This window comes from Cyprinus carpio, chromosome B2 (genome assembly GCF_018340385.1).
Source record: "Cyprinus carpio isolate SPL01 chromosome B2, ASM1834038v1, whole genome shotgun sequence".
Taxonomy (NCBI): domain Eukaryota; kingdom Metazoa; phylum Chordata; class Actinopteri; order Cypriniformes; family Cyprinidae; genus Cyprinus; species Cyprinus carpio.
Genome location: NC_056598.1, coordinates 13,512,335 through 13,531,811, shown reverse-complemented (window position 1 = coordinate 13,531,811; position 19,477 = coordinate 13,512,335). Strand labels below are relative to the sequence as shown.

At 35.0% G+C, this 19,477-nt stretch overlaps 1 protein-coding gene and 1 pseudogene across 1 annotated transcript in view; both read left to right on the top strand.

Annotated features, from left to right (window-relative positions):
- Nucleotides 1-64: 64 nt before the first annotated feature.
- Nucleotides 65-2,883, top strand: LOC109081105 (annotated as a pseudogene).
- A 9,585-nt stretch (nucleotides 2,884-12,468) lies between these two features.
- Nucleotides 12,469-19,477, top strand: part of LOC109060480 (protein FAM110B) — a 43,226-nt gene continuing 36,217 nt past the window's right edge. Inside the window, exon 1 of the mRNA XM_042718131.1 lies at nucleotides 12,469-12,617. The gene's annotated coding sequence lies outside the window, so the exon portion shown is untranslated. The remainder of the gene's footprint in view (nucleotides 12,618-19,477) is intronic.

Here is a 19,477-nt window from a genome sequence, read left to right as displayed (position 1 = left end):
TATTGATAATTATTTTTTGTTGGCAATTGTTAAAATAGTTGGATCTTTCTTTAAATAAAGGGAAACCGTTATTCTTTCGAACAGCTTGTTGTTTATGGTATGACTTTTATTAATAAGCTCGTGATGTGACGCACTTCCTGCTGAATCTGCGTCGGTGAGGGAAAAGAAACACTCATGGCGGGGGAGGTGTACCTGCTTTGGTTACTGCCGTTATTACAAACGGTAGGTGGACGAACCATATCTATATGTTTTCATCTTTGAAAGTAGATACTCAGCAATGACCAGTAGTCCACGTGTCTATGTAAAATATTGAGTATTTATGTTCAAGGCGCTGATTAGCCGGCTCGCTAATGTTAGCTTATGACGTGGCTCAAGCGGCTCATAATATAAATAATGTTTTGCAAATCTGTATAATATTTCGGATGTAATTTCTAACCGTAACATCATCTAACTCTGCAGTTAGTTTGAGACAATCAATGTTTTTCATATGATTTGTAATGATTAAACTTTGAAACTGTTAGCTAGTTTACCTGCAAAATAAATGAACTTATAAATATATAAGTAACTTTTAAAATAAACATCACGGTCATGTAAAATATGTTTCCTGTGCGTTATTTTGTTTTCGCATTTTTGGAGATTTTCCCGAGAGTAGCTGATAGTGCTCGTAACTAGGAAGCAAATTCACCCAGTGTTATTTCATTATCTTGTGTGAATAAAAATAAATGCATATGAAATAAATTCCATACCATAAGGGCTTGTTGATCCGATCGGTTATTGCAATTTAAATATAAAGTTTCAGTGTTATTTTAGTTTCGCTGAGAGAGTATTATAGTTATATATTTTTGAAACATTTTGAAAAGTGTTTATTTTTATAGTTTTCAATTTTAATTGTAATTTTAGTTAAAGTTTTTATCAATTTAAACAAATGTTGCATTGGCAACTAACTGGAATTAAAAAAAATATATATATATTGTATTTTTATTTTTTAGTTAAGGTTTATTTTATTTCAAGTCCAATTTTGTATGGATCATTTTACTTTCAGTTTTAGTTAACCATAGTAACACTGGTCTCAAAAGTTCAAATCTTCCTCTATTTTCATTCTGAATTTAATTTTTTAAATGATAGTGCTTATTCTTAAATGGAAATGTATCAACTATACTATTTATTTATTTTATCATTTAAATTGTGTGTAACTAGGAAGTGATTTGTCATCCACCAGCTATAAAACGGTATAGTCTTGTTATCATAGCTGTGTAGCCAAAGCTTGCAAATTCCTGCACCTGTGCTTTACCCTCCATTTGCCTTGTTCTTTGACATTGCATTTGTGGGTCATTAAAATCAAAGATGCTCTCAGAAAACAGCTGAGAATTTCCAACAGGTTTGAGGTGTTGACTTAAAGGTCAGCAGGTGTAGGCGCTTAAAGAATTTCATCTACTGCTTGTTTCATGTGTAAAATGTTGGAAATCTTCCTGGCTTAGCTGGCGTCTTATGGAGCCGAGCTCTCCTCTGAGGCCTGCAGGGAGATGGGCTTCTCCAGCAATCTCCTGTGCAGCTCCTGTGATCTCCTGGGTCAGTTCAGCCTGGGCCAGTTAGACCTTCCCTGCAGGCAGTGCTGCCAAATGGAGGCTCAGCTGGAGTCTAGGAAGGTGAGTTCAGCTTCTGTGTCAAATCACAAGGTCATTTTCTTTCACACCAATGAATCTCTCCTGCAGTTTTACCCTGCAAACAATGGAAAATGTGCAAAGGATACAAGCCAGAGGCCACAGTCTTGATTTTGTCATATCACTTGACTTGTGAAAATCTGTTTTTACCCAGATTAATGTATATTTGTTTTTATTTTATTTCGACAGCTCTATCCTGGAGCCATCCTTGAGGTCTGTGGATGAAAATTGGGGAGGTTCCCTCAAGTCCAAGGTAGGTTGAGTATCTGACACTTTATAATTCTTGTGCTGCTTGATGATTAAACTAAAATGGCTTAGAAATGAAGCAAAATAAACCAAGTTAATTTGAAATGCTTCAAAGAGTGTTTTTCTTGTAGCAGCTGTTACAGCAGTTCAGCTGTTGTTTTGTGGCACAGACTATCAGAGTGGGAACTTTTGCACTCCTGTTACAAAACTAATACATTTGTGACTATATTTCCCTTCAGCTTTCGTCAGGAGTGACAAGCCAAAGATGTTCAGGGGCCTTCAGATCAAGGTAAATGAATTTGTATTTTCTGAAATATTTTAAGTAATATTTTACTTTATTAAATAAGTAATAAAGTAAATCAATTATAAAGGTCATAAACGTGTATGGACATACTCTTCTGTTCAAAAGTCTTTTGAAGTCTGTTCAAAAGTTTTTTTTTTTAAGTTTTTTTTTTTTAAGAAATTACTACTTTCGTTCAGCAAGGATCTATTAAATAAATTAAAAGTGATAAATTAAACGTATATTTTTTAAATGTAATTTTTGGATTGTAATAATTGTAAATTATTATATTATTTCAAAATATTACAGTTTTTAATGTTTGTTTTTTTTTTAAACAAAAAGACACTTAAATATATATATATATATATATATATATAAATAAAAAAAAAAACTAACTTTTGGACAGTAGTGTATGTGTGAATATAAAATAAAATTATTTGGTACAAACATAACATTTGTCTAAAAAAAAAAAAACTGTATTGCTTTTATACTTGGTTTAAACTCTGGTTAATTCTAGATGCTTTTTTATAATTCATTGCAGTATGTGAGAGGCTCAGATCCTGTACTAAAGCTGCTGGACGATAACGGGAACATTGCTGAGGAGCTCAGCATCCTCAAGTGGAACACAGACAGCGTCGAAGAATTTCTTAGTGAGAAGTTAGAACGAATTTAGACTCTGTTTCATATTTAAAGCCAGATTTTCACTTTTTGCTTTTTTTGTATTAATTTCAAACTGAATCAAAGAACCACAATTCATTTTTCTGCTCAATAATGGACATTAAAACATACGTTATTCTTTTTTTTGGTCTTTGAAAGTAAACGCATCAGTATCTGGTAGTGCTGTCAAACAATTAATCGCGATTAATCGCATCCAAAATAAAAGTTTTCGTTTACATAATACATTTTTGTGTGCTGTGTATATTTATGTATATATAAATACACACACATACAGTATATATTTTGAAAATATTTACATGTGTATATACATTTAAATATTTTTATTTTCTATATTATATATAAATGTATTTAATATAAAAACATAACATATCTTTCTTAAATGTATAGATGCATTTGTTTGTATTTATATATACATAATAAATATACACAGTGTACACACATATATTGTGTAAACAAACTTTTATTTTGGATGCAATTAATCCCGATTAATTGTTTGACAGCACTAGTATTTGGTTTGAGTTTAAGTGATCAGGACATACTGTACTTATTTTTAGTTGATTTTTCTGCTGCATATTGTTGAATCGTTGATGTGCTGTGGCCTTTTATACATCTTGTGTCTGAGTGAATCCTGTGGAATCTGCTGGTTTGGTAAAGCTTGTGGCGACTCCTCAGAAGCACATGTTTATGTGGATTTGCACGTTAGTGAAGGCCTGACAGTAAACCAGTCCCTGGCATGTGAGGCCTGAAGACCCTGTGTAACTCTCTGAGCATGTTGTTATGGTGGGAACCTTCGAGCTCTGCCCCAGTATGAGACGGTGGAATCTCTTCATTTAAATGTTTAAACAAATTGAATTTAAACTCAATTTCATTAGCACACAGACGAATAAACCTGTTTTTCATATTAATGTTTTTGTTTGACTTCTTTCCCCATAGCATTTCACAGGTAAATGTGTAAATGGTTTAAATAATATGACTGTTTCTGAAAAGAAAAGAAAAAAAAAAACTAGATTTAATACTTAAATCTCATCAGGGTTTTTTCCCTCCCATTTCAGGGTATTTGGAGAGGTGATTTGGTTTATTTTAGATTTCTATAGTGCACTAATAAATACCAAACTGTTAGTTGACTAGATTTTATTACAGTGTAAGAATGTTCTTGATCCCAATTTACAGGCATTTTGAGCAGTAACATCTGTAATATTTATATTTTCACCACTAGATGTCAGCAGACATTTTGGTTGTATGTGCTGTTTGGCCAAATTGTTGGATGAGTTTCAAAGAGACAGTTTCTAAACAAGAATACAGTATAATCTAATGTTAATTTAATAGTAATTCCATGTCGCAGTCTAATTGGACAAATATGAATGAAGTTTTTTGGAATGTTCCTTGAAAGAAGTGTCTTGCACAGCGACATTGATTAAAATGATTTATTTGATAAAAATTTGAGTAAAACCAATATTGTGAAATACTGTTAAAATTCAAAGCGACTGATTTCAATTTGAATATACACTACCAGTCAAAAGTTTTTGTACAGTAAGTTTTTTTTTAAAGTTTTAAAGAATTCTCTTTTGCTCAACAAGCCTGCATTTATTTGATCCAAAATACAGCAAAAGGAGAAATACTGTGAAATTTTTGCTATTTAAAACAACTGCTTTCTATTTGAATATATTTTAAAATGTAATTTATTCCTGTGATCAAAGCTAAATTTTCAGCATCATTATTCCAGTCTTCAATGTCACATGATCCATCAGATATCTTTCTAATATGCTGAAGTAAAATTTATTATTAGTATTATCAATTATCAAGTTGTGTACATTATTTTTTTCAGGATTCTTTGATGAATAGAAAGATCAAAAGATCAGCATTTATCTGAAATAAAAGGCTTTTGTGACATTATGCACTATACCATTCAAAAGCTTGGAATCTATGTCTGTCTGTCTGTCTGTCTGTCTGTGTGTGTGTGTGTAAGGGATAATCAACACTTCGCATCGGGTGGTTCTTTGCCTCCATGTCATGCATTTAAATCCTTTAATGCAAGGCAAGCCATTTATTTCATGGTCATTTGCCAAGTTTAAAGATTAACTAAATTAACAAACAAAAACCATCACAAGAAGGAAAAGTAATGGACAGTGATGCCGCTTTTTGTATTTATATAAAATATACACATATATAGAATTTGCTATATACACTAATTACTATTTAATCTATTAGCATTTCCACCCTGTTAGTTTCACATTCACTTAGCTCAAAATTTTCCACCCTGTTAGATTCCACCCTGTTAGGTCTATAAACCTAACAGGGTGGAAAATTTTGAGCTAAGTTAGAGATAGCTCTTTGAGTGATCAACATTTAGCTAGTTAACCTTCTACAGATTAACAGAACTTTTATAACTATGTCAGATTTGTTCTTACATTTTTTTGATAGGACAAACATTCTCCATAATATAGCCTAACAGGGTGAACCTTTAAGGGCGGGACAAGCAGGATAACATTTCAAAAACTAAAAAAAAGTTAGGAGTAAATTTGAAGCTTACCCCAGTTTGTACAGTTGAATTCCAGTGGGAAAAATAAATGATGTCACTTCTTGAAAATGGTCTCAATGAAATTGCAGTCAGTTTTGGAAGGCAAGAAAGTATGTACTAACAGGGTGGAAGATGACTTCAGGGACACGGTAATTTAAGAAAATTGTAAAATAATTATATTTTCATATGATTTATATGTATAATTAGAGGCAGTTTAGCCTAGTCTATAACATAATTAAAACATATTTTGAGTTTTTTACCATTTCATGGTTTATATTTCTTGTGGAAGTTGATTACTTTGCACCGAGGATATCATAAAAACTGAATGCATATATCAATAAAAGGTGTGTAAAATACAAAATAGTATTTATAATGTTTATTATCTCTGCTTAAGTGACAAAAAAGACCTAAATATACAATTTAAGCCATTTCTTATAAATATGTGAGTTATTTTAGAGAAAATATGAGTAAATAAATCATTGAGACATAAAAGTCACTGTATAACAGGAATGATCTACAAAGTCGTGGCCTAATGGTTAGAGAGTCGGACTCCCAATCGAAGGGTTGTGAGTTCGAGTCTCGGGCCGGCAGGAATTGTGGGTGGGGGGAGTGCATGTACAGTCCTCTCTCCACCTTCAATACCACGACTTAGGTGCCCTTGAGCAAGGCATCGAACCCCCAACTGCTCCCCGGGCGCCGCAGCATAAAATGGCTGCCCACTGCTCCGGGTGTGTGTTCACAGTGTGTGTGTGTGTTCACTGCTCTGTGTGTGTGCACTTCGGATGGGTTAAATGCAGAGCACTAATTCTGAGTATGGGTCACCATACTTGGCTGAATGTCACGTCACTTTCACTTTCACTTTCACTTTCAAAAGATTTCTATTTCAAAATTCTACTCCGCTATTTTCAACATAATAATAATAAATGCTTTTTGACCAGCAAATCAGAATATTAGAATGATTTTGAAGGGTGAAGTAATAATACTAAAAAATACAGCAGCCATTACTCTAGTCGTCAGTGTCCAGAAATTATTTTAATATGCTGATTATTATTGTTGTCATTGTTGAAAACAAATGTGCTGCTTAAACCAAGATATATAGATATATATTAGGATTGTTTGATGAATAGAAAGCTCAAAAACAGCCTTTATTTGAAATTGATATATTTTGTTCATAAATATATTTACTGTTAATTTTGAACTTTTGATCAATTTAATGCATCCTTTGCTGAATAAAAATATTGAATTTCTTTTTTAAAAAACTGACTGGCCCCAAACTTTTGAACAGTAGTGTACATTTCTTATAAATATTGAAAGTAAATTTGTATAGTCTGCAGATGTCTGCTAACGGATAGCTCTGAATCACTGATTAATGCCGCATGTCTGGCACATCATGCTCTTCACAGATTTACACAATGTGTTTAGAGTCATTCTTCTTTAATTGGTCCTAACAGCCTTAGTCATCAGTTAGTCACCAGTTAGCAATGAAAGGCAAGCATATTTTAATAGTCTGGTCTTGGACAAATTGCTGTGCCATTCACCCATTTCCAGAATGTCCCATAACTCCTTTTCTTTCTAAAGTCCTAAATCTGACATTTAAAGAGGATTCAGCATCAAAGTTCACAATTTAACAGCACATTCTTGTGGAATGTAACTGATGGTGAGAGCTTGCTGATCTACTTTTTCCTTTTTCCCAGTTTCCATGTCCACACCAGCTGTACACACAATCTCACCGCATATAAACAATGTTTGTAAAGGTTGAGGCAAACAACCTATCTAAATTATCATTAAAAACTACAAAACGAATTAAATGAAGACCATATAGCTTCGTCTGTAAGGATTAGATATCTTAATTTAAAAATATTTCTGAAGATCCTTCTGGAAAGTCCGTCCAAACACTGAAAGTCATCGACGGTAGGTAAATGATGCTGCAAAAGTTACTCCAAAAGCAATATGCTATCTGTGACTCATTGTGCATGGGAAAATTTAACTGATTTGAATGTTTTTTCCCCTCTCAGGTTGAGTAAAACCATACTAGCCCTCCCAGGGTCCAGGGGCAGTAGTTGTGGCAGATCCCTTGCCAAGCACAGAACTGCAGACACTCCTCATCTCTGATGAATTCCATATGTGCTACGCCTGCAGTTACTGCTGCTCGTGTAACATCCTAGCACATTTCTTCCATTACACCTCATTATCTATCCCCCTTTCATCCAAAATAATAACACATGCAGGCACAGACACTGGTAGATGACGATCAACATTCAGAGAACATTTTGTGCGGTAGTCCTGGTAATATTTAAATCATCGTAATCTATCTATAATCATTTTTGTTGAGAACAATTATTATGCCCACTTTGAAATACTTGATTCTCAATCGGGGCGTTTGCGCTGATTTGGGCATTGGGTGGGGGATCGTGAGGACTGGAATTGGGAACCGCTGGGCTACATCATGTGTCACCATTGAGAAAACTTTATAGTACAGTTTGTAAAAGTACTACAATACCAGGAATGAAGATCAGGTTGTTTATTTTTAACAAAAAAAAAACTTTCTTAAGACAATCACACTCCATCAGGTGCTTTTTGACACTTTGACGGAAAACAATGCTTAGTTTTTTTTTTTTTGCATAGTTTGTCCAAGGTTTTTTTATTGAAATAGGCTACGTTTATTTTTATTATATAAAAATAGAATTAGAATTAATATATTTATACACTATTTGTTTAAAGTTGTCTTGTGTTTGATACGAAAAGTGGATACAGTATCTTTCAAAAGTTTGGGGTCAGTAAGATTTTCACCAAACAGTAAGCAGCACAACTGTTTAACATGAATAATAATAAGAAATCTTTCTTGAGCAGCAAATCAGCATATTATAATGATTTCTAAAGGATCATGTGACACTGAAGACTGTGACAAAGTAATGACTGCTAAAAAATCAGCTTTGCCATCACCGGAATAAATGACAGTTTATTTTTGATCAGATAAATGCAGCCTTGGTGAGCATAAGAGACTTCTTTCAAAAACATAGTAGGCCTACTTATAACTCCCTATTTAGGCCTATTTTCATACCTGGAAAATGTTTGTGCTTTATATACATATTTAATGGAACATTCATATAAAAAGAGCTCTCTCCACCCTGTCTGCTCATTGCACTTTTGTCCCAAACATGTGGAACACACACAATACAGCCAACGCTCAGAGGGGGTTCTCTCAGAGAAATATATAGGATTAAGCTACACAAGAACAGCAAGTCGCTCCAACTGATATTGGCAAAATATCAACACCCCTCTGACCTCTCTTAACTGCTCTGTGAGCATAACCCGAAGACGACCTTTGTTCAAAACATCAAGTGGGGCTGACTATATGTGCTGATTCTGATTTTTGCAGAGAGTTTTTCTTGACAAAGCTTTGCTTGTGTCGGCCAGTGTCCATTGAAGTGATGCAGATGCTTTTTTTGTACTCAGTATTGCTGAATAAGAAATTCTGACTCTCTCATCCCTCACAGTTTCTCCATCTATCTCTGTATTTCACTGGAGCGTTTCAGTCTCCTGGCTGGGCTGCCGTTTCAGTAGACGCTTCCTTCCTTCCTGCATGAGGGCTCGTCGGTGTTGTATGATCATTGAGGCTGCTGTTATAAGAAATGTGGAACAGTGAAAATGAGGCTTTCTGTTTCTAGAATCCTCTCATTTATCCCAATTCGCTCTCATAGTTCAATTCAGTTCTTGCTTTCCTTTCTGTCCTGATCATGACCTCATGCACATTTATTTCTTGTTAATGTCCTCAGATTTGAGATCCTATTTGTTTCATTCCAGTTGTGGGAACGGTTCGACACTGAGCACTAGCTGAAATCCCTTTGTGTAATGAGAGCAAGAGATTTTGTGGATGTGCCAGTGCTCAACCAGTCTTTATGAAGGGTGGTGGGAACTTGACCTACATAGTGTTTTGGATTGGTTGCAGATGCTGCCTGTTGAAATGGGAACCTGCAACTTATTCAGCAAACGCTGAAGATCCACCAAGCTTTATCCATCAGACCTTTAAATGAATCCCAAAGTCATTATTGATATTGATTGTTCAATATTATGGTAGCAAATGTGCCCTGAAGCATTTCATTAAGCACTGCATATAAACAGTTAAGCGGTATCATATTTTAAACTAAAATGGTGCATTTTACTGACTTTATTCAAAGTACTGCAGGGATACAGAGAAGCAGACTGGTGTGGAGAATCAAACCAGTCAGTCTGCGTAGCTCTGGGTCATTCTGTTCTGAACAGTACTCTGAGATGACTTATATATTCTGAGCTTCACTGCAGCTTCGCCTCAACTTGTGGCCCAGAAAGTGGAATAAAAATTAAGCAAAGAAGAACACGGCTCCTTATGGGTAAAAATATCATTCTTTTCTCTGAGTGCATGACTCAGTGAGAAACTACACTTTTCCACTTTTGCGGTTTTCCAGCGGATTTGCCACTCAGACCTTCTTGCATGGATACATTTTCCACGGCTTTAAATCACATGAGCATGACTGTATTTGTGGTATGCATTTCAGTTTGTCTTAATAATCAGATAAATTGCCTTTTATGTAAGGTTTTATATTTGGATCATCCTTTTTAATATTTTTTATGTGTGTTAAATTGCAATATATATAATTTCTGTACATTTTCAGCTTCATTTTCTGTTTTCATTTTTCATGCATTTTCGGATTTATTTTTTTAAAGTGATGGATCTGTTTTATGATATAATGCAACATAAAAATAAAATAAAAAATAAATATATATTTATATATGTATGTGTGTGTGTGATAATGATAATATATATTGCTATATTGCATGACCATTCCATATTAGTTCTGATGTAAATTTTATTTACATTTATTAAATTTATTTTGTAACATGCTCATAGGTTCATGTTTAGGTATTTATCATAGGTTTATGTTTAGGCACTATGTATATTTATGTTTATATATGCGTGTGTTTCTGTTTTCATTATTTCATATTTAAAACATTACATTTAAATTTTAAGATTAATTTAAATAACATATACAGTAAATAACATTAATTTCAAATGTCATTATTTCTGCACAAGTGCTTTTATGCCACATCTGTGCATCATTAAACTGTAAATGCACCTTTTTTCTGGTATATGCACTCTCACATAAGCATTCATGTGCCTTTACAGTGTAAAAATGGCAATGAACTGATAATGTGTTGGACTAAATCAGCCTAATTTAAAAAATCACATTGCATTTCAGGAGCTTGGAATCAAGCATGTGTACTAGTACTGGCGGCTGGTTCAAGATTGGGTCAGCTAGGGCTCTGCCTCATGGGACTAGAGGCTGAACGTCACTCGTAATCTGCTCTCTCAGTGTCAACACAATGTCTGGCGGCTCCATCAGCGCAGCATGTAGTTCTTTTGGAACAACAAACCCACATACGGAGAGCATATGCTAATACCTTACTCAGCATTTACAATGAGCATATTTCTGAATCAAAGCCTGATGAAGAAAGAAACTGCATCATCATTCCATACCTGGTGTAAATTTGAGAACATGCATGAATAAATTTCTTTTGTAACATGCAGAATAGTGTACTCATTGATTAGTGACAAAAATGTAGGGCAACAGCGGCCCTTTTGAGATGCGGTCATTTTTTTCTTGTTTTAATTAAGCTTATAATATTTCTTATAAATGAAAATTAGGATGTTAATACAACAAAAGGATTTAGCTCTTTATGTGATGAACTCAGATTTCTTACATGTGCAACAATTGTTGATATGTCTTGAGTTTAGTGATGTAAAATGATGTTGAGTCTGCCTCTGCCTGACAACAAGAATTCCGATTTTCAGCTCAGTTTAGCTGTTGCTTGGTAACAGGAAGGTCTGTGAAGTGAAGCCCCTTAGAAGCCTGTGCCACTAACAGTCCCCCTTTGAGAGTAAAATATCACAATGTTTTTCCTCTTTGAACATGCAAGGAAAAGATAAACGATTAATAAGTTAAAGAGCATTATTTGATGACAGTCATATGTTACACGCATTGATGAATAAATGATGAATGATGAATAACCACAGTTTCAAGGACTTTGAGTAGTTCTTCAAATCGAATGTGACAGGAACAATGGCAGCAAATGTTACAATACAACATTATGGATTCTGCTACATTTTTACAGATCCCACCCCCACTTTTATTCTCAGGGAAAGTTTCTTTGTATGGAAGATATGGTGAGGTAGGAATACATGAAAAAAGAAGCTTAGTTCTTTAAACAAGCTGAATTATTTAAACCATTGAACAAATATTGTACTGTATTTATAAATCTTTTAACTTTTCCTATTAAAGAGCTCATCACATCCAAAAGGTGGCATGACTGTGCAGTGGATTTGTCTTCAAATGTGTCATGTTTTTGCCAGACACATTACAGAGACTCTAGCAATAAATAAATTTAATGTAAAGTAAAGTAAAGTAAAGTAAAGTGAAGTAAAATAAATAATCTAATCTTTGTTTAAATTTTTAGATTGTCCCTTTCCAAATAATAATAATAATAATAATAATAATAATAATAATAATAATAATAATAATAATAATAATAATTTTAATATATTTAAACAGTGAAAGTTTTATTGTTTTTAAATATTTTCTTAAGACCCATCTTGTTAGGCTTTTATGTGATTGTTTGTATTTGGTCTGTTAGGATGTAATAATGATTATTTTTTTTTAATGTTGATTGTTTTGTTTTAATGTGTCCTTGAGTGTCATGTAAGGTGCCTATAAATAAAATGAAATTAATGTTACCCAGAGGTCAAGTTCATTATTTACGTTTGACATTTCATGTAACGGACCGCAAACTGCGCTCATCAGCTGTATGTGGTAAGCGTAGCGGTCCCTTTAAGACAATTGGACCGAGGTATTTTGAAAACGGGGGAGAACTGTTCATTTAGTAGTGAAAAGTCATGTACAAAGAGTGTATATACTGCATATTTGATCTATTTATTATGTAACTACACTATTATTTACTATACTGTAAAACTGAATATCAACTAATGATATTAAGGGGAAATGATAAGGGCTGTTTGACCGATCCCCCCTCTTTCGCACAACGGTTTGTTCTCGATCTAAGGCTCATGATGCAGTGGGATTCAATAAGCTGGTAGGTGCTGCCCAACGCAAGGTTTTCAGCTCCAGTCGACAGCGAATGAGCACGGAAATATACCGCAGCATCCTCATTCATTTGAAGTGTTTACGCGCAGATCATAAAGGTAAGTTCTTGTTGTAGATATCGTTTTATTTAACGCTGTATTTAGGATGCGTCAGTGTCTGTTTAGAGCTCATAGAAGCCCATTCAATAACACTCTAGCATCCCTCACCTATTGTTCAACTGCAGACATCCAAATTCCATGGACGTGAACACTGCCAATGACATGTTGCATGTGATTTTGCAGTGTTGCTTTTATCTTCAGGGATTTTAATGTATAAGCAGCACATTTAAAGAGTCATTTACCCACTAAAGCTAGTGTTTGTATTATATTCTTCTTCGTAACTGAATTTTGCAGCAAAAGGTGGAAATCTTGCTGTTGTCATGAAACCGCATGGATTACAGAGCTGGCAGACAATACGCTTCAAATAGCAAGAGTTTTTTTTCCCCCTTCCACACATGAGTTTGTTTTCTCTGTTGTAACTATCTGATAATGTAGATACATGAGTCTGGCTTCTTGTAATGTGTTGACTGGGCTATTGACTGTCTATCAGGACCGTTACTAATGTAGTTCCAGCATGCCAAACACACAATAGTCTCATTAATGCCTTGTTCTTTTAATTCCTTGTTCTATTTAATGTCTTGGATCATTTTAGGCTTCTAATAGAGGTTTGAAGGGTATCAGACGAGCCAAAATGACATCCAGACATCCAAGGTTTGACAGGGTGCCTGTCATTGCAGTGCAAAATGTGGCACTGATGACCTGTTGTGTTTATAATAAGTTCCTGTATAAAATACAGCTGCTCAAACCAGAGTTAAAGGCTGTCTGTTTGGATTAGGATAGCTGCTTAATGGTCATGCGAAGTTAGAACTTGCATCTCAAAATTCTTGTTTTGCACATTAGTCATTAGCCAAAATCTCACTATATTAGGTCATTCGGTTTGAGCAACCACAAACTCATGCCTGTTCTGAGCACAAGGAACTAACCATCACTTTTTAATGCAAGCTTTGTTGGTTTGCTCAATAAAGTAGTTTAAACCCAAACGGTAGGTCACAGGTTATGGATAGCAGGGAAACAATGTTAAATTCTAATAAAAACAACCCTACATCTAACAATATAATTGTGCATTGTGCATTTATATTAAGTGCATGTTATTGAGCATATTGTGAACAATTTATCTATGCATATGATTTTTTATTTTTTACCTCATGTTCCTTCCGGATCTTCCAGTAAAACCACTTCTCTCTAGTGATGTATGCTGGACTTCTCTAATCATTTAGTCCACTTTCTAGTCATTTCTTACAATCAACTGCAAACTTAATTCATATCTGCATTCTTATCTGCCTCCATCCAAATAACGGCCATTAAATAAATATATCTGCCTACATTTACCATTTTTTTTGCTATGTGTTTAACCTTGATGTAGCCTAAGAGAAGAGGAGGAAGCATTTTTGAATGTAACAAACTGTCCAGTTAAACTCCATTTCGGCACAAATGTACTATTTTTCTTATTATTGGACCTATAAAGTTTATGGCAATATAAAAACATGTTATGTTTGGTTTAAGAACATTTTTGTTACTTTTATACGCCAAACAGTTTTAATTAGTCAGTTGGGTTGCCAAATGCTTGGTTTTGAATCAAAACAGCTGGTTCAGGTAATGTAAGTAGTGTTTTATACAATTTTTGATTAACTTTATGCGTTTAATTAGTCCGTTTGCCCATTTTGCAATTTGGTTACAAGTTACATTGCATCAAACTTAGAGAGGTCTGTAATAACACAACTGGAATGCAGCGCTCTGTCTTCTTCGGTGGTGTAAGAAGGGATGTGGAATGAAAAGAGCAGAGCAGAGCTGGAACAGTGTCATGGGATTGTAAAGCCATGATTATATGAGGAATGCCATGATGACTTCAGCAGAGATGCGGAAATGAACTGCGTTTAGGGGTAACAGATGAAAATGCAGTTAGAGTCTTTGTCAGCATTGCTCTCAGGGCTTGAGGAAATAAAGGACTTTAGTACAGTCTCCACTTTGGCTCAGGGATTGTCTTAAAAAAAAAAAAACGGCGGAGCGGTCTATGAATAGCTGATAGATTTTGACATCATATTGGCACCTTACATTACATGGTCGAGCCAGCTGCGATTGGATCATAATTTAAGCGGATGATCTAGTGGGTCATTCAGGGTGAGTTTTGTTGTTGATATGTGGAAAGTCTTGGGCATTTTCTGTCATTTCACAGTATGAGCAGTGAGTCACAGGATAAATCATGAGAGTATGTAAATCCAGTAAGTACAGCAGCCTTTCCAAAAACTCCCTCTTTTACGCTTGCGAAAGCTGAGGCTGAATTCAGTGGCATTTGCATCATGCAGTTCCTTATATGCCTCATATATGTATTATGTTTTGAAATATACTTTTTCATGCCTTAGATTAATAAGCAGAGACAACTGCTTTTTTTTTTTTTATTTGCTTATTTGTTACTCATTTTGCCAGCACAGGTCACTTAAGCAGTCCAGTGCTGCTTCTCTGTAGCCCAGGTCAGGCGCTTCTGCCGCTGTTTCTGGTTCAAAAGCACACGCCTGTGCACGGTGGCTCTGGATGTTTCTACTCCAGACTGCTTCCGCAGGTCCCCCAAGGTCTGGAATCGGTCCTTCTCCACAATCTTCCTCAGGGTCCGGTCACCTCTTCTCGTTGTGCAGCGTTTTTTGCCACACGTTTTCCTTCCCACAGACTTCCCACTGAGGTGCCTTGATGCAGCACTCTGGGAACAGCCTATTCGTTCAGAAATTTCTTTCTGTGTCTTACCCTCTCGCTTGAGGGTGTCAATGATGGCCTTCTGGACAGCAGTCAGGTCGGCAGTCTTACCCATGATTGCGGTTATGAACCAGGAACCAGGCTGGGAGTTTTTAAAAGCCTCAGGAATCTTTTGCAGGTGTTTAGAGTTAATAAGTTGATTCAGATGATTAGGTTAATAGCTCGTTTAGACAACCTTTTCATGATATGCTAATTTTTTGAGATAGGAATTTTGGGTTTTCATGAGCTGTATGCCAAAATCATCAGTATTAAAACAATAAAAGACCTGAAATATTTCAGTTGGTGTGCAATGAATCTAAAATATATGAAAGTTTAAATTTTATCATTACATTATGGAAAATAATGAACTTTTTCACAATATGCAAATTTTTTGAGAAGGACCTGTACATTTTTCAAGTACCTGTACTTCAGCTGAGTGTTTTTATTTTGAGAAACTTTTACTTCACTACATTCCAAAGTATATAATATTGAACAACCAAGCACTTGATGGTTCCCAGATCTAGTTTGAAATGGAGGTGATTTCCCTTTCACTCTATGTAGCCTTAAAGGCCGTGTTGCATGGTTAATTTTTCAATGAATTTGTGCAATTTGCTTGTTGGTAATGAACATTTAAACTGTTATCCATTGTATTTTATGTTGTTGGGTATCACAAAATGGGAATAAAATACGAAAAAGTAGGTACTATCTTAAAGCGGTTTGCAACGATTCTCCTTTCCCTCACAATGCATTGCTTTACGTCACATTGGGGAGAGAATTTACCAAAGCCCGCCTTGAGAGCATTCAGAGTGACTAGAGAGACTAGTAGACAAGAGTATTCAGATAGCGCAGATTATAGATAAATACATAGATATAGATAGATAGACAGACAGATAGATCGATAGATAGATATCGACCAACAGCGACCAAACGCACTCATTTCCCTACAGCACCAGCTTTCCAACGCAGTTTCCACACAAGCACCAGCCAAACATAGCGACAGACATGCGGCTACGTTTGCAACAACATTTTCACCGGAGGAAGAGATAAACGCTTAGAAATGCCCATATAGCTAGCATGATGCCTTCTATTTCTAGATGACAAAGACAAAGTTTACCAGTACGACACTATGACAAAGGTTACTGGTACTTATCTGAACTAAGGTCATGATCACTGCCACTAGATATAAAGAAAACGTTTATTTTTCACTCGGTACTATCCAATGACAGTAAAATATATATATATGTGTGTCGTTATTGTGCACTGCTGCTCGTAGACTAGCTCCAGTGTTCATTGCTGCATTGCTAAATGATAGCAACTCACCAGGACACTTCACCAACTCTCCACTCATTCTCCTCGGACCATGCATTTAATTGGCTTTGTCGGCCATCAGTTCTTGGCAATTCCTCATTTGCCCTCTCACGTCTGGCTGGTTTGAAATTATAGGGCTGCGGGCCATCATACATGTTGGCTCTTGCCACCTCTTCCTCATCCCAGTTTTTATCGCAACGTTACATTGTCCTAAAATCGTTTTTTCAACGTGTACCACTTGCATAAACACTTTGTCCATAGGCAGTATTATCCGTAGGGGCTGTCATTGTTGTTTCGCGTCCTGTGTGACGTCGGAACTCGGAGTACATCGATCTAGTACGAGTTCACGGGTGGGAAGTCACGGGTTTGACTGCCGTTCCAGTGCACTTTCACGGGTTTAAGGTTGGAAAAACATGGGTTACGGGTTGCCTGGAACGCGCGTCATACTAGGCTGAGGCTACCTTTCCTCCACTTCTCCCCAATGTGACTTCATCACCGAATTGCGTAAAAAAAAAGCCGTTAATACCAAAAACGTAAAAAACTGGTCTTTAAGGCCATTTTTGAGACACTTGATACAAAATGATATACATATCTTGAGTGATTTATGTACCCATTAATCGACAGTGGTGGTTAACCTGCAACATGGGCTTTAAGGTTAAACCTTGCAGTTATTTATTTATTACAGGTAATCACACTAACACAAATGTGATTCTGGTTCAGAGTTTTGAAGTAATAGATATTGTTCTGTGAGATTTTATAATAAAGATCAATGAATGTTCACCAGGGCCAGTAGCTTTACTGATTTCACAACAATGCAGACTAGTCTGGATGCCCTCTGACCGAGTAGTTATTAGTGGTGATGAAACACTTTTGAGCCCAGGTTGCATTATTGTGGTTTCATGTTGCCTTTGTATTGTTTATTCTCCTGGGGTGGTTTAGGCCCATCTGTCTGAGTCTTCACATCAATAGGGGCCGCAGCTGCATAGCCTGACCCCCAGCAGGCCTTTGTAATGTGCCCAGGCGTGGCGTGTGTTTGTGTCTGGGTACGTGCACGTGGGTACGTAGGCGCCACAGTCTTCTGTTCAGGATGTGCCACTGGTCTGCTTTAAAGGGTCCTCAGAAAAGGAGATGTGTTAGTCACAAAAGACGACACAAAGATGTCAAGGTTTTTATGATGCTGCTGAGTACAGGTGTCCTGTCAGCAGAACCACTGCTCTTTTGTCTGCATAATTACTATCCAAGCTCTGATTTTGAAGTTTAGAGTGCTCAATTATATATATATATATATATATATATATATAATTTTTCTTTTTTTTCTTCTGCTGATCCAGTCAGGTCAGATTTGTATTTGCCTTAATATTATCAGCCTCACTGCCATACATTTTATATTTTATTTTATTTATATTATTTTTAGCAACATATTTGATGTTAGAAATAAATTAATTTTGTTTTTCATTAAATATTATGTTTTCTTTTGGAAATCAAATAGGGATTTACATAATATATTTGTCCTGTTGATTATTGGCTGTTTGGCTAATTTGAATTAAATGTTCAATAAATGCAAACTTCTCTTATTTTGTATTTAGATTGTCTTTGCTATCATCTGACACTTACTTAAAGTTTATCTTCAAAAACACAAAAAATGTAATAACACTTAAATGTGATATTTAGCAAATCTCAGAACAAACATCCATTTTACATACTGTAAATTGTAATATTTTAATGCCTAAATTAAATTTTTGGCTTTTAGAAATTTGTCTAAATTAAAAGTTAAAATGAATTTGTTTACAGTTATATTTTATATTGTTTTAAATATAAATATAGATACATTTTTATATAATTAAATAATTAAATTATATTAGAAACAATAAAATATGAATTATTATATAATTATAATATATTATATTATAAATATAAATATTTTAATTATTTAAACAAGTAGAATTTTACATCATTTATTGGTTATTAGCCAAAAAAAAAAAAAAAAAAAAAAATATCAATATATATATATATATATATATATATATATATATATATATATATATATATATATATATATATATATATAATATATATATATATATATATATATATATATCCCTGGAAAATTGAACCCATGTCCTTGGTGTTGCTCTATTTAAACTACAGGAATGCTAGGTTCAGTACAAACTGTCTAACAGTAAAATCACAACAAACTGTTGGCTGCTCATTAAAGTAGCAATGCTGAAAATATTAAAAGTATTCAACTGGTTAGCCAGTGTGACCCATCGGTAGTTTATAAATATCAGACAACCAAATGTTACATTTGAAAGGAATAAAAACACAAATAAAATGATCAACGAATATAATATGGTCCCAATCCTTGGTCTCAGGCCATCTGGCTATTGGTCCATCTTTATTGTCCTCGTCATGTAACCCTAGTATGTGGCCACAACCCCAAACCATTGTGGCTTTAAACCATTATGGCTTTTTAATGTCTTGTTTTGGGCTCATAGATTTAGAGGCCCTATTCTTGCTACAGGCTCTGTTACTAAATATTGCTTAGATTTTACAGAAAGCATCGACAAATAAAATCTTTGCGTAAGCACAGCAGATCAGGCCTTTATTGAATCTCTCAGCACTTACTCCAGCTCAGGCCTTGTTGACTCATATCATAGAGAAATGCGATTGCATCTTGTTTACAGGCTCCTGAGAAATATTTTTGCAATTAAAGCGGCCCAACGCTGGGTCAGCTGATGAAGGATTAAGGCCACACTGCTGTGAGTGTGAACAGCTCAACAGAAGGTGTTGATGAAAGCAGCCCTATGGAGGTGCTTCACAGCAGATGG